The sequence below is a fragment of the Aulonocara sp. 'chitande type north' Nkhata Bay genome, linkage group LG9 (genome assembly GCF_057382095.1).
Source record: "Aulonocara sp. 'chitande type north' Nkhata Bay isolate Kocher_YH1m ecotype deep benthic linkage group LG9, A_spYH_male_GT1.1, whole genome shotgun sequence".
Lineage (NCBI taxonomy): Eukaryota > Metazoa > Chordata > Actinopteri > Cichliformes > Cichlidae > Aulonocara > Aulonocara sp. 'chitande type north' Nkhata Bay.
Window position 1 is genome coordinate 24402578 of NC_141352.1, and position 13693 is coordinate 24416270.

A 13693-nucleotide genomic window follows, 5' to 3' on the forward strand; every position below is an offset into this window, starting at 1 on the left:
CCTGCGTGCGCTAGTACCGTTTGCAACTCGTTCCCAGAATCCTTTGTGGTTTTACCCCTGAATGACATCACATTTTCAGTCTCTATCCTGTCGTTAAGTCTGACGTCACTAGCCGTGTCTGGGCCTAAACTCCGCTGCAGGTTCATATATCAAACAATCACTATGGCATTACTAAGAGTTGAAAAATTGTCTAAAGTCTTTCATCTTTAATAAAATGATCAGCGTTCTGCTCTACCAGGTGTAACAATTGAGTTTAACATCCAGGCATCCATGAAAACAGAATTTATGACATTTAACGGAGTTAGAAGTTAGCAGGAAGTTAGCTCGCTAGCTTCTATCTAAATACAATATAGCATGTCCTGACTGCGGGGTTTTGGAAACAAATTAAAATGTACAGCTCTGTTATCACTTCCAACATAAATGAAGACAGAAAACTAAACAGCAGTGACGTTTGTAGGGTTACTGAAGTTTGGCTAGCTGGTATATAATGATGTGCTACGTGACCACTAGCGACACAGCTATGTTAGCATAATATAAACAAGCTAACTTTTTTTCTACTCGATAAAAGTTAACGTGAGTGTTCTCGGTGATCAGGAATAAATGTAATCGCATGGCAGGATGCTGTAAAAGGACCAAACTTCAGCCAGGAGAACAACTGAGATAATCCATCCACAATACGAGGTTAGTCATTCATATACTGCTGCATGGGCTGGGCTGTAGTTACATCCTAAGGTTTTAAAAACTGAGCTTAAATAAATGATTAGCGGTAATAAAAGCCGAGGGAGGTCAACAGTGATCACTGACTGTTTTAGGAGCTTTTTGAGATTAAATAGAAGAAAATACAAAACATTAAACATGTTAACAACACAAAAGCCATATTAAACGCAGACTACTTTAGGCCCAGAAGTAGGATTCGTCACGTCATCACTTAACGACCGGATTGGAGAAAAGAAAACCAGTAGCTGTGGTTGAGTATAACCTGTTTTATTGTGAAAGGGGGTTCTGAAACAGGAAGTAAACAATAAAGGTCGGAGTTTGAGTGCTCTACAAGGTGTCGCTTGAATCCTTGCCTAAAACCACGACAGTAGCCTGTCTATTGTCCATAAGTGTTGGTCAGCTTCCACGCTGCAGTGCACTGTTTCAATCAGTAATGGAATTTCACCCTCTGTGGAAATGTGAGAAACTCCTACCTCCTCACAGCTCTTACAAACCCTCAGCAGGAAAATGTGACAGACTACTGTGAGCCGAGCTCTTCTGCCAAGCCTTTCTCAGCTCTTCTTGAGGCTCCGGGAAAAAGTAAGCCCGTGTAACATGTACAGAAAAAAATGAGCTTGACCACACAGAGTTTTGCATAGAGCTGGACTTGTAAACATTATACGTGCAGTCCACAGTATGTTCTTAGTGACCCCAGTGTAGCATGTGTCTGCCATAAAAATCAATTTAAAAGAGTGACTGCTGAAAAGTCTTTCTCACTAACACACACACAGACTGAATGATAAATCAGGGAATAACAAAACAAATCTTTGGCACAAACCTAAATTGTAAAGTATCTTTAGGACCATGAGTGAAAACTTTTATACACTGTCATCTGCAGGAGTGATATTCTAGTTCAGCGAGTGATATCCAGAGATAATCGGATTCAAGTTTTTATCTTGAAGCAGTGAAGAGCATGTCTGTTTTGTTATGCCATGATTGTGAGGTATGTGGAGCTGCCATAGGTTCTCTTGGATTTTGGCTTTTTTTCCTGGTACTGGGTGTCTACTTCTGTTCCCATTGTTATTGCACCCGTTAAGAAGGGTTTTTAAAAGTGATGGTTGTAAAGTCATTTAAAACAGCAATTCATTTCCTAAAAAAAGGTTGGATAATGCATCATTATGATTCTGGTTACCAATTATGTTTACAGTCCTGTGAAAAACTAGGTTCACACCATGATTCAGTAACTCGCAGAACCACCTTTAGCAGCAATACATCAAAGTAAACTTTTTCTTTATGACTTTAACAGTCCCTCACATCATCACTGAGGTCTGGACGTTGACAGGGCTTTTGGGATGATTTGTTTTTCAGCCATTCTGTTGTAGATTTGCGGCTGTGCTTCTGATCACTGTCCTAGAGTTGCATGACCTAGCTTTAGCTGTCAGATGGCTTCACATTTGAGTTTGTTATACAGAAGAGTTCATGATTGACTTAATGAACTGGCATGAGGTGTCTGTTCTGTCCAAAGAAAATGTTTGAGAAGTTTTGTGGTGTGTTCAGATGCAGTTTTGCAAAGTTAACTTGTACTGCCATGTTCTTTTTATTCTCTTGTATTGTGAATTTTTTTCCTGGAATTGGAATTTCCATGATTAGACAACCTGTCAAACAAAAGGTTGTAATTCAAAGTAATTTTTAAAACAGCTGTTCCTCTTCTAATAGAAATAGGTAAAGCAACAATACAAATTAATTAACTAGTAATTTTGCTGATAATATATTTCTCTTTTTACATGTTTCAGTCATTTTTCCCAACAATAGCTAGCTAGCTTGTTTAGCTAGCAGCAGAAAAATTTAAATATTAAAAAATAAATTTAAAATAAAAATAAATAAATAAATAAAAAGACACACAAACTGCATAAAGGATCAGATAAACACTACAAATTCTCCACTTAGTCAGCTGTTTTCTTACTCAACTAACGTTAACTGCTGCAAACTGTTTGTTTTCACTGGTTTCAACCACCAACACAAACCATAAACCTAAAAACAAATACAGTCATGTGAGAATGAAAGTTTTACAGCCGTACTTATAGCCCTATGAAAAACTATTAACTTTGACTGGACTCACATTTGACTTTGGTTATCTAGACATTGTTCCAGAAGCCTTGTGACTTGTTCAGATTTGGTTCTGTTCATCTGGATGTAGTGTTTTCAGTGGGAGAAACCTTTCATCACTCATCCAGCTGACTTCTTCAGTAACTGACCTGACAGCCCGTTGTTCGTCAGTGGTGCTAGTTTCACTCATTGTGCAAATGTACTGTTTATAAGGTTGTTTAAACCTGCAGTCAGCTGAGACTCAAGAAGTCCCTTGGATAAGTGACAAAACATTTCCCCCACTGAAAACACTACGTCCAGATGAACACAATCAACTTTTTGGGATTTCATATCTGGATGATTGGTAATTATCAAGACATAACTCATGTATCATTTTCATTTTAGAGAAAATAGCCTTTCTCCTGGCAACCCTTCCAAATGAGACCTACCTGTTTAGTCTTCTTCTAATTGTACAGTAATGAGCTTTAACATTTAACGTGCTTACTGAGGCATGTAAAAGCTGTGATGTAGCTCTGGGGGTTTCGCAGTTTCTCTGAATATTGCATTTTTTGACCTTGGGGCAAACTTGCTAAATCACCCACTCCTGGGAAGATTGTGCCATTGTGTTAAAACACACCTGAATGCATCAGACCAGCAAACTGGTCTGATAAATTCAAGCTTTGACTGCCCCTCTGTTAAAAGCCAACTGTACTGGATAGAATCCTATGAAAACTTCCTTTTTCACATGACTGAAATAAAGGTTAATATAGCTGATAACTCTATGTGTATGGCTCTCCTGTACTAGCAGGAAAGTCATACATGCTAGAAAATGTGGCTCACACTTTTAGAAAGCTTAACCTGTTAAAATCACTTGGAAAACCATATTATCAAAGCTTAATTATCTTTTGAGCTACACCCCACAAAATATCCGAACCCATTCTATGAATGAAACTAGAGTATTTCCATCCGTCTTGCTATATATAAATAATATGCACGATCACCTCAATCCTTCTCTTTCTTTACAGCTTCCTTTTTCCTTGTTCCTCCACCAGCTCTCCTTTTGTGTTGCTTCTTTTCATCTCACTTACTATTGTGACAGCTGGGCGAGAGGAAAAGTCCTGCTGTGTGCCATCATGCAGTACAGATGTTACCACACTTATTTGTTTGCCTCCTTCAACACATACCTTCATAAACTGATGAGACTTGAACACAAGGCCTGATCACTGAGTGTGCAACATGAGTGGCTGTGAAGGTCAGAAACTCCAATGTCATAACAGATTTCCATTACTTACACTGGCTTGAGCGCTGTTAAATGGATGAGACCATGATAGCGTACTGGGGTTTAAATAGATTTTATTGAATTTGTGGGGGAAAACAAATTAAGGCTAATTCTTTATGGTCAGTGAATACCGTAGATTTGGCACATGCCACTGTCAGCATGTCACTCTTTTCCCTTCCAGGTTTCTGACAAGTGGTGCAGGTTGTTGCATAATCAAGTATAGCAGGCGGGTGACATACATTAAGTACGCAGGATATAAATAGTCATGCATAATCTCTGAGAAGAGAGGATAAGAGCTTCCAAGGAGAAAGATCTGTAAATGAACAATACTGCAGTCAAGTCAGTAGATCCGACGTAGCACTTCTGCGTGATTGTCATTTCAATTTCACTTGATTTTATTCAGTCAGGGGTCGTAAACAAGACCCAACCTTTTCTGGTTTAATTTAATCTGGTTGTCCTTGATTTCACAGTATTGTAGCATCTGCCAGATGGCAGGAGTGTGAACAGTGTGTGCTGTGTTTTGGGTGCGGTCCTTGATGATGTTGTGTGCCCCTTTTCTGACCCGAGTGTTGTAAATGTCCTGTAGTGGTGGGAAGGGTACTCCGTAGATGAATTGTGCTGTTTTAATGACACGCTGGATAGCCTTCCTATCCTGAGTGGTGCTTTTCCCCTACCACACTCTGATGGAGTTTGTCAGAATATTCTCCACTGTGCATCTGTAAAAGTTGCTGAGCAGTTTGGAGGTTAATCCAAATTTAACAACTTGAAAATGTCTGTCTGTAAACAACTCAGCCAGCTCTGAAGAGCGGACTCTCAAAGCACGGCCGGGGATGTTGTCAGGGCCGGCTGCTTTTCGGGGTTAGTCCTCCTCAGACCCTTGCATACCTCAGTTGACGTCACAGTGAGTGAAGAACTCTGTGCTGCCTGTGCTGGTAGAATCCCTCTGTGTTGGTTGGTGTTGAGGTTGTCAAAGCTAGCGTAGAACTCATTCAGCTCGTCTGGTAGCGCGTTGCAGCTGACTGTGACCCTGCTGCTAATCTGCTGGAAATCAGTGATGTGTTGCAAGCCTTGCCACATGCATTGAGAATCTGAGTTGTTGTAGTATCCTTCCAGTTTCAATCTGTGCTGCCTCTTGACTTCCCTGATGGATCAACGTAGGGCAAATCTTGCTTTTTGTAGTCCTCTGCGTCATCAGAGGCAAATGCAGTGGAGCGTGCATGCAGCATGGAACGCACCTCACAGTTCAACCATGGTTTCTGATTTGGATATGTTTTATAGGACTTGGTGGGGACAATATTGTCAATGGAGGCGCTGATGTAACTGGTAACCACTGATGCATATTCCTCTAAATCCACAGAGCAGTCATCTCTCAAGGCAGCAGTCTAAAACACACCCCAGTTTGTAGCATCAAAGGAAGCACTGAATCATTTTCTTCACTTGAAACTTTAATAATAATTCTAACTGGGAAGGAATGTTTGACGAACTGCCTGCATGCTGGATAGAGGAACACAGAAATGTGGTCAGACTGTCCAAAATGGGGGTGGGGCAATGCCTTGTATGCGCCCCTTACGTTGCTGTAGATGTGTTCCAGGATGTTGTTATTCCTTGTTGGAAAGCTGATGAAACTTTGGGAGCACAGTCCCGAGGTTACAGTCATTCAAATCCCTGGCATAAAGGCACAGCTTTAGGAATTTATTTAAAATTCTAGCAATTCCTTCATATTAAGGTGTCTGCAGCAAGTTTCATCTCTTGAAGTTGTGATGGGTGAATTGTTTTCCTTTATGAAGTCCTCAGTGTTCAGAGACAGTATCTCGTCTGGGGCTCTCCTCAGCTCTTCCCAGGAGGGTGGCACAGATGCCCCTCCGGTGGTCCTCCTTGGGCTCTCACACTCTGGGGCCTCTGGATGTCTGGAGCCTGGATCTCCTCCATGCCTGCTTCATGCCCTGGGGGACGGGGCTATGGCTCTCTACACCCTCTTGCAGACCGTTACATGGGGAAACCTTTTGAATACAAGCGCGCTGATCCACACAGGTGTGTACATGGGTGTTCACTGTTCATCGACATAAACTACACCTTTCTTGGCTGTGACTTCAAAGCGCATTATGCGCTGTCGGTTCTGCGTGCTGCACAACAACATTCAATATTTAGTATTTACTGCTATTTACACTTAGCTAGATTAATGCGATGGCGTTGTGTTTAGTATGTTGCTCTGTTTTGGTTTTTTTTTTTTGCTTGTTTTTGCTTCTTTTTCTCTCAACAGGTGATCCAGGAGATTTTTTTTCTTCTTTCTCTTTTTAAGTGCCCTTTCTCACTGTCCCTCTTCCCTTCTGTTTTTCTTTTCCTTCATCTTTCTTTCTCCCTTTCCTATCCCTCAGTCATGTCTGTCCCGTCTGTAACAACTGAAAATAAAATAAATAATAACAACAAAGGTCAATCAAATGGACCAATACGGCAAGGCCGCGATGATCCATTTGGCAAAGTAAATCCATTGGGTATCCTTGTTGGTCTTCAGACAACAATTCTGACGGCTAAAGAGGGACAGGCGAAAAAAGAAATAAAAGAAAAAGAAAAGAAAGAAAAAAAGAGACAATATCGATTGATTATCCAGAAAAAAATAATTTTAAAAAAATTGAAGTTTTTGGGGTTTTTTTTCAAAATAACCACAGGTCTCTGCAATATATAAGTATGTATTGTCACTACAATGAAAATTGGATTAGGTCAGATAACGTTTAGGGAAAGGTTATAGTTAGTTTTTTCATTGTGTGCTCACTATTGTAGTGCAAGTGCAGAAGGGAGAGAAGAAAGAAAAGTTTCAAAATGAAAGTCCTTACAACATGGTTAGTGTTGAAAGCTGTTCCGTTTTGAGCAATTAAGTCATGAATTCAGGAAAGACTCGTCGTTTTAGTGTTTTTCAAGTGCGTTATTTATTTTTATGAACACCACAATTCAATTTATTTCAATTTTAATCAAGACCACGTTTCACAGCAAGCCACATGAAAATGCATGTTTGACATCCTAAGATTCCCTCAAATCAGGATTAAGAGGTTTGTTAGATGTATAAAAATTGAAGTCATAGTGTAGCGTTGTTTTCGAAACTAAACTTTTTTACACATTTTAATGAATTGCCTTCACGTGCCTGTCTAAATTCTTGTTTCTTCCTGTTATATGCAGCTATTACTTTTGCTCCTTTCAAAGTGGCAACACAAAAGTGGTAATACAGAAAAGTAGCACGGCTGGCATGTTGATTTTATATGTGCTTCTGAACTGACTTCATACTCACTTGTGGAGAATCTGGATGCCATCAGTTCACAGACAGCCTTTAGGAAGCTATCCACTTAGCTTAGCATTTTTTTAAAGTGTCAATAACAATGATGGAGTCTAAAGATTCCAGCAGCAAATTTCCTCTGCAATTTCCTGCCTGCAGTCTTCAGTGTTGTTTTATATAAACAGCCACTTTTCAAGATATGCACTTCTCTGACATATCCGGATTTTTTTTTCCTGTTTAAAGGATCTGAGTTCTAAATATATTAAATGTATTAAAATAGAAACATAACTTGTTCAGCATGACAAATAAACTGAATTCACCACACTCTGACTCCAATCAAGTTGTAGAAACATCTGCAAGATCATCTTTGGAAACACAATGCACCTGAGCGCAATTTTAAAGGTCGTGACATATTTTATAATGTTTCATATTTTTGTTTTTTATTTACCCCACCACCCCATAATGACAAAGTGAAAAAGGTTATCTTGACATCCCTGCAAATTTATTAAAAACATAAATGTTTAAATTTCAAGCTAACTTTTTTTTCGCTTTATCATTATGGGGTATTTTGTGTAGAATTTTGAATCCATGTGGAGTAAGGTTATAACATGACAAAACGTGGAACAAGTTACTTTTTGGATAGTGTGTAAATAGTTAGGACTCTTGGATGCTAGACTCACTTTTGAAAACCATGTGGAATACCTATCAAGAGACAAAGACTGGAGTCTTATATAGAAAAAAAATCTTGTTTCTCATTCAGAAGTTGTAAGATCAATGTACAGTGCACAGTTTTGTCTACATTTGATTATTGAGATATCGAAGATATGGGCCTGTTTCTTCATCAACCTTGAAGCTTCTGGATCCTGTGTATTAGAGTGCGCACCGATTTACCAGATTACATGGTGATTCTTTTCTTGCTCACGTTGCCTCTTATATGAGAAAGTAGGGCCGTCCTCCCAGCAAGCGCAGCGTTGTATGGTGTAATAGTCTGCGACTACTCTTGCACATGTTTTTTGTTTGTTTGTTTTTAAATTAGTGATCATGGATAGAGTGTCTGTTAATATGTGGCTGTCTCAGTTTATATATCGTTGTGCGTCTTTCTTAAGAAAAAACCCCTCAATCTCTTTTTTTTTTTTTTTTTTTTTTTTGTGTGTCCCATGGAGAAACCTTTGGAATACAAGCATGCTGATCCACACAGGTGTGCACACAGGTGTTCACAGACGCGGACTACAGCTTTCTTGGCTGCTGCCTCAAAGCACATTGTGCGCTGTCTATCTTGTGTGCTGCACAATATCGTTTAATTTTTAGTATCTACTGTTATCTACTGCTAGCTAGTTTATTGTGATGGTGCTGTTTTTTTTATTATGTTGCTCTTTGTTGTTTGCTTTCTCTTCTGTTTTTTTTCTCCATACAGGTGATCCAGGTGTTTTGTTTGTTTGTTTGTTTTCTTTCTTCCCCCCTTCTCACCGTCTCTTCTCCCCTTTGGTTTTCTTTCTCTCCCTCTCTTTCTTTCATTCTTTCTCCCTGTCCTATCCCCCAGTCATTTCTGTCCCGTTTGTAGCAACTGAAAATAAAATAAATTCATAATTATAATAAAGGTCAATCAAATGGACCAATATGGCAAGGCCATGATGATCCACTTGGTAAAATAAATCCGCTTGGCATCTTTCTTGGCCTTAAGACAACAATTCTGATGGCTAAAAACCCTCAATCTCACTGAGATCATGTAATTTAATAAAGGATTGTATCAATTTATCTGGATTCCATGGTGACAAGAAGCCATATTGTTTGACCAGGAATAAATATTCCAGCACTTCGACCTTTAACCGGGCTGTGCAATTTCTAATATAAATAAATGCGTCACATCTCAGTCCCTAAGCAACTGTGAAAAGCACACGTGTTTACTTTAGTTCTAAGACATGCCAAGTGTAATTATTAGCAAACACTCACCCTGCAAATGACGTGAAATGTCATTGGAGAAAGCATGAGAGTGAAATTTACTCAGTAAGTTGAACCTAAATGAAAATAATTTTCCAGTAAAATGCTATAAATTGTCAGGCAGCGCAATTTATAATTGAAACAAATGTGTCACATCACATCTCAATAGTTAAGCACTGAGTAAAGCACATATGTTTACTTTATTACTAAGTAATAAAGGTTGTTACTATTAGCAAACACACACCCCTTGTGTGATCTGAAATCTCCCCATGCACTGAGTGAGTTTGTAATTCATTCAGTAATTTGAAATGAAATGAAACTTTTTTTAAACAAAGTGCCATGTATTGTTGATATTGTGAATTATTAAGAAAATTTAATAACATAATCACAAATAGATCCTATAAATAGAACATTTGCTGCTCGAGCTGCATCCAAAACAAGCTGGGACAACAAGATATTTGCCTCCTACATCAGCGGCAATGTTTTCACATGTTAATCCATGGGGACCAGAAAACATGCTCACTGCCAATAAACAAAAGGGAGAAAATACAAATATTTGTGAAGTGGAACGTCTGTCTTTAGTTTCTCATGAGGAAAAGCAAATAAACACAAACTGAACCTTAAAATGAAGCTGAACATATGGTCTCTCCTGTGGGCCTGACTGACTTCAACCACCAAACAAGCAGTTAAAGGTATGCTTCCCACCAGCTTCCGCAGGGGCTTGTTGTTGCATCTCCAGCCAGCAAGCAAACCTGTCTCCAACTAGTTTTGTGTGATGTAAACTTAATTTTTTTACCAACAATTTTTATTCAGTCCTGTGCCCCAGGGTATCATTCTGTTATTTGCCTTACCTTACTCTAAGATTATCAATCATGATAAGCTGTCACATGAATGTCGTTATCAATTTGATAAGTCAACCCAGGGGTCAATGCAGCTATGAGTGTGGTCATATGAAAGGGGTGGAATCTGGCCAATCACACACAATGACAGGTCTACAGGGAGCAAAGCGGATGATCTTACACAGGAAGATAAAATAATTTAATTTTATCAGTATTACATTATAATACGTGTAATTAAGACATTGGTGAATTGATATTGTATTAACGTAAAAGATCAGATCACACTGAAAAAAAGGGACTGGCCATCTCTTGGATTTATGTAAGCATCTTGCATGCATTTAACACAATTGCCTCATGTTTTAAAGTTAAATGTAACTATATAGTGTAAAAACTACATGATATGCAGAAAGGGTGTATTAAATTGTTCATATCATGTTCAGGTGAAGTAAGTCAATAAGATAGCAACGTTAAATCTCGTGAAACCACGCGTGATTTCATCTCGCGGGCTTTGGATCGTGGTTTAAAAAAGGCATCCATCTCAGTCAAGTCGAGCAGCCAACTCTACGTTTTTGGTATGTCTTGATTTTTTGAATTCATTTTTACCATATTTCAGCCAAATGTAGTTAAACGTCTAGAGTGTCGCCATGTAACATGCTAAAAAAGAGCCGTTAGCTTATTTGCTGTTTTATCTGTTGTCAAAGAATTGGCGCTTTTTCATTTGAATTTGTCTTTGGCACAAGAGCCGTAATATCACATTAAACCTAATTACGAGGCACTCATAACATAATTTGGTTTTCTGTGTGAATAGATTTGTCAACTGACTCTTCAGTTACATTGTGTATTTACTGCACCGTGGTGTTAGTGAGATTTTGGACATTGAACAGCTTTAGCTAATATCATCAGCGGCATTATGCTAGCTTACATCCCTACCCCTCCTGCCCTCACCTGCTGTCCTTTTGTTTTTGTTTTTTTTGCTGCACATTGAGAGATGACCTCTATTCTGCATTTCACCAGGAGTCAGCTGATGGATTGTGGGTTCAAGGTGTTATGGTAAGAAAGTATATTCTATTTTCGTTTCTGTAACTTAATTATAATAGGTTTTTTATAATTATTAGGTGCATGCATACTCACCCTATTAATACAACTGAGAGATCCAAAATCTGCCATAGGTTTAACTTATACCTGTATGTATTGCCAGAAAGGTGATTACTGGACTCGCATTAATGCACACTTGAACTGAAATGAGGTTGTAACTTGTGGGTTGTTGGGTTGCAAATCAGAAACAAACATCTTTGGATTTTTTTTAATCCCATAAGATCTGGAAACACAGTTTTTATTCAACAAAACATTACTGATTAACCAAGCACAGTGCCTGCTGTTATTTCAAAATAATTTTATGTCATTTCAGATAAAATGCAGCATTCCAGTGCATCCCAACCATGCCTTTACAGTCAAGGTTTCTGACGGAGCTGAGTTTTTCTCTGACAGTCTGCTGAAAGTGTTTGCAAAGTGATCGGGGGAACAGGGCACAAAGCTAAAGGATGTAGCTGCCATAATGACAGTAAGAACTTTAAAATTCTTTAACTACAAAGTGTATATGTATTGCATTAGGTCAGTAAAAGATTTTTATGCTACATCCATTGAAACAGTCAACTATTACCTGTGAGTAATGATTCCACTAAAAGGATGCCATAATTTTCGTCATGCATTTACTGGCCCACTGAGAAAAAATTATCTTTTTTTAAAAATAAATGTTCTGGAAACTATATATCCATAAAGTTGATGTCAAACAGGAACTTTTGATATTGCTTTGTAGATGCTGGTGTTGCATGTTGACTGGTTTAAAAAGTCAAGAGTTTTTGTCTGGGATCATTTTCTTCTGTGCTACTGAAAAGTTCACAAATCTCTGTTTTCTTTGTTATAATAGTCAAGGATGACATTAATGCTCTGAGTCCCTCATCAAAGTGCTCCGCATCTGTGTGAAAGACAATTGCAACATCTTGGTGCAGGAGTTCATGGTGAGTGTTTTATGAGTAGATTGTGGCTTTGCAACATTTAAAAATGCATTTAGTTATCCACTTGATCCTCATTGGACTGGTTAGGACCAGTAGTCCTCTTTAATAATTTGAAGTTCACATGAGGCCTGGTAGTGAACTCGGCCGCCGGCCCTTGAGGCCCCATCCCCACCCCTGTATTAGGGGTCACATCAGTGTGAAAAAACTTTAAATTTGTCATTCTAATGAACAAAGGAAAATCCCACCAATATTTATATTAGCTTTTGTTTGAAAAAATGACCAACTGACCAACAGCTAACCAAATTGTGGGGCTGAAAGTCTAAATTCTAACATCTTCTGAGTGACATAACCTGGATTTCTGATGGGCCGGTGTCTTTCTAAGAAAAACTAATGTAAAGCATTTGAAATTATTATGTTTTTCACCCTCTCTTAGAAACTCTGTTAGACCATGAATGGCAGCATGGCAGGCCACTCTTTGGCTATAGCTATTTACTATGTTGCTTGCATTGGTTTAAATTACTCTAACATTAGAACTGGTAGATTCAAAAGAGATGAGTTTAAAAAGGAATCTTAAAGAAATGTTTTGTGTTTAACCAGGACTTGACTGAGGCCACTGCACAGATTGAGAAAACCACAATGAACATCTGTCTCCAGAGGATGCGGCAGGCAATGACTTTTCTGATGTTGTTCTTCAAGATCTGGATAACGTGACCTTTGCAGTAGCCATGCTGTTTGGACCTTTTTTATTCCTTCAACATGAGTTACCCATCACAACTCTGCTACACTTTTGAGGTGATTCAATGGGTGGTAATGGAGTTGGATGCAACTCAGCTCTCAAGAAAAGCTCACAACTAAGACAAAACTGCTCCTGCAACGAAGCTCACTGTTATGCATGTGAGGTGACCAGCTCTAGGTGAGAGGACATTTAAATCTCACACTTGTTCTGCTGCATTTTTGAAGCTCAATTCCAGGAACGGATCGCAGGGTTCATTTTTATATACTCTGCAACTGCCATGAGGACGAGCCGTTTTTTGTTGTTTGTTTTTCCTTTTGCTCTGTACAAGTTCTGTTTGTCTGTTTGGCAGCATTTTTAAATTTCTCTTTGTATTTTTTCTTTCTTTTACTAGTGAAGAGATGTAGCGTGAACAGTTATACAGTCTAAATATCCCATATGGGTCGTGTGAAATGGTATTTTCAGTTTCATTCAGTTGAAGTAAAGAACGTTGAATATTTCTAAGTGTGCTGTTTTGAACCAAGATGTCACAGTATGATCAGTGCTGTAATTTTTGACAGTCACTGTATCAATGTTATTTTTGCGTCTCTTGAATAAAGGTTTTGACCTGCAAGTGCTAATTTCTTTAGTTATTGGGGTAAAATGGGTAGTGTTAATAGGAAGGTGTTTGCCAATTCAGTAACCTAATTTAATGTTAATGGAAACTAACATTACCTCAAATTGTTTAGTTATAATTGTTGTTTAACTGAATCTTGACGTTAGAGGCCTTAAATAGAATGTTTTGTATTGTTCTTTCCCAACATTTTTCAAAAGAAACAGTCCAATTTCTTTGCTGTGATTGAT

At 38.5% G+C, this 13693-nt stretch overlaps 1 long non-coding RNA gene across 5 annotated transcripts; it reads left to right on the forward strand.

The window, feature by feature from the left end:
* Nucleotides 1–553: 553 nt before the first annotated feature.
* Nucleotides 554–13463, forward strand: LOC147322201 (uncharacterized). Of its 5 annotated transcripts, none has more exons than XR_015131058.1 (5): nucleotides 554–1296; nucleotides 8740–11152; nucleotides 11511–11663; nucleotides 12030–12120; nucleotides 12715–13463. It is a non-coding gene; the product is annotated as an uncharacterized LOC147322201 (long non-coding RNA). The 5 variants fall into 5 exon arrangements; XR_015131059.1 differs by lacking the exon at nucleotides 554–1296 and having other exon boundaries at nucleotides 5612–10674; nucleotides 11117–11152; XR_015131060.1 differs by lacking the exon at nucleotides 554–1296 and having other exon boundaries at nucleotides 5622–10421; nucleotides 10543–11152.
* The last annotated feature ends 230 nt before the right edge of the window (nucleotides 13464–13693 follow it).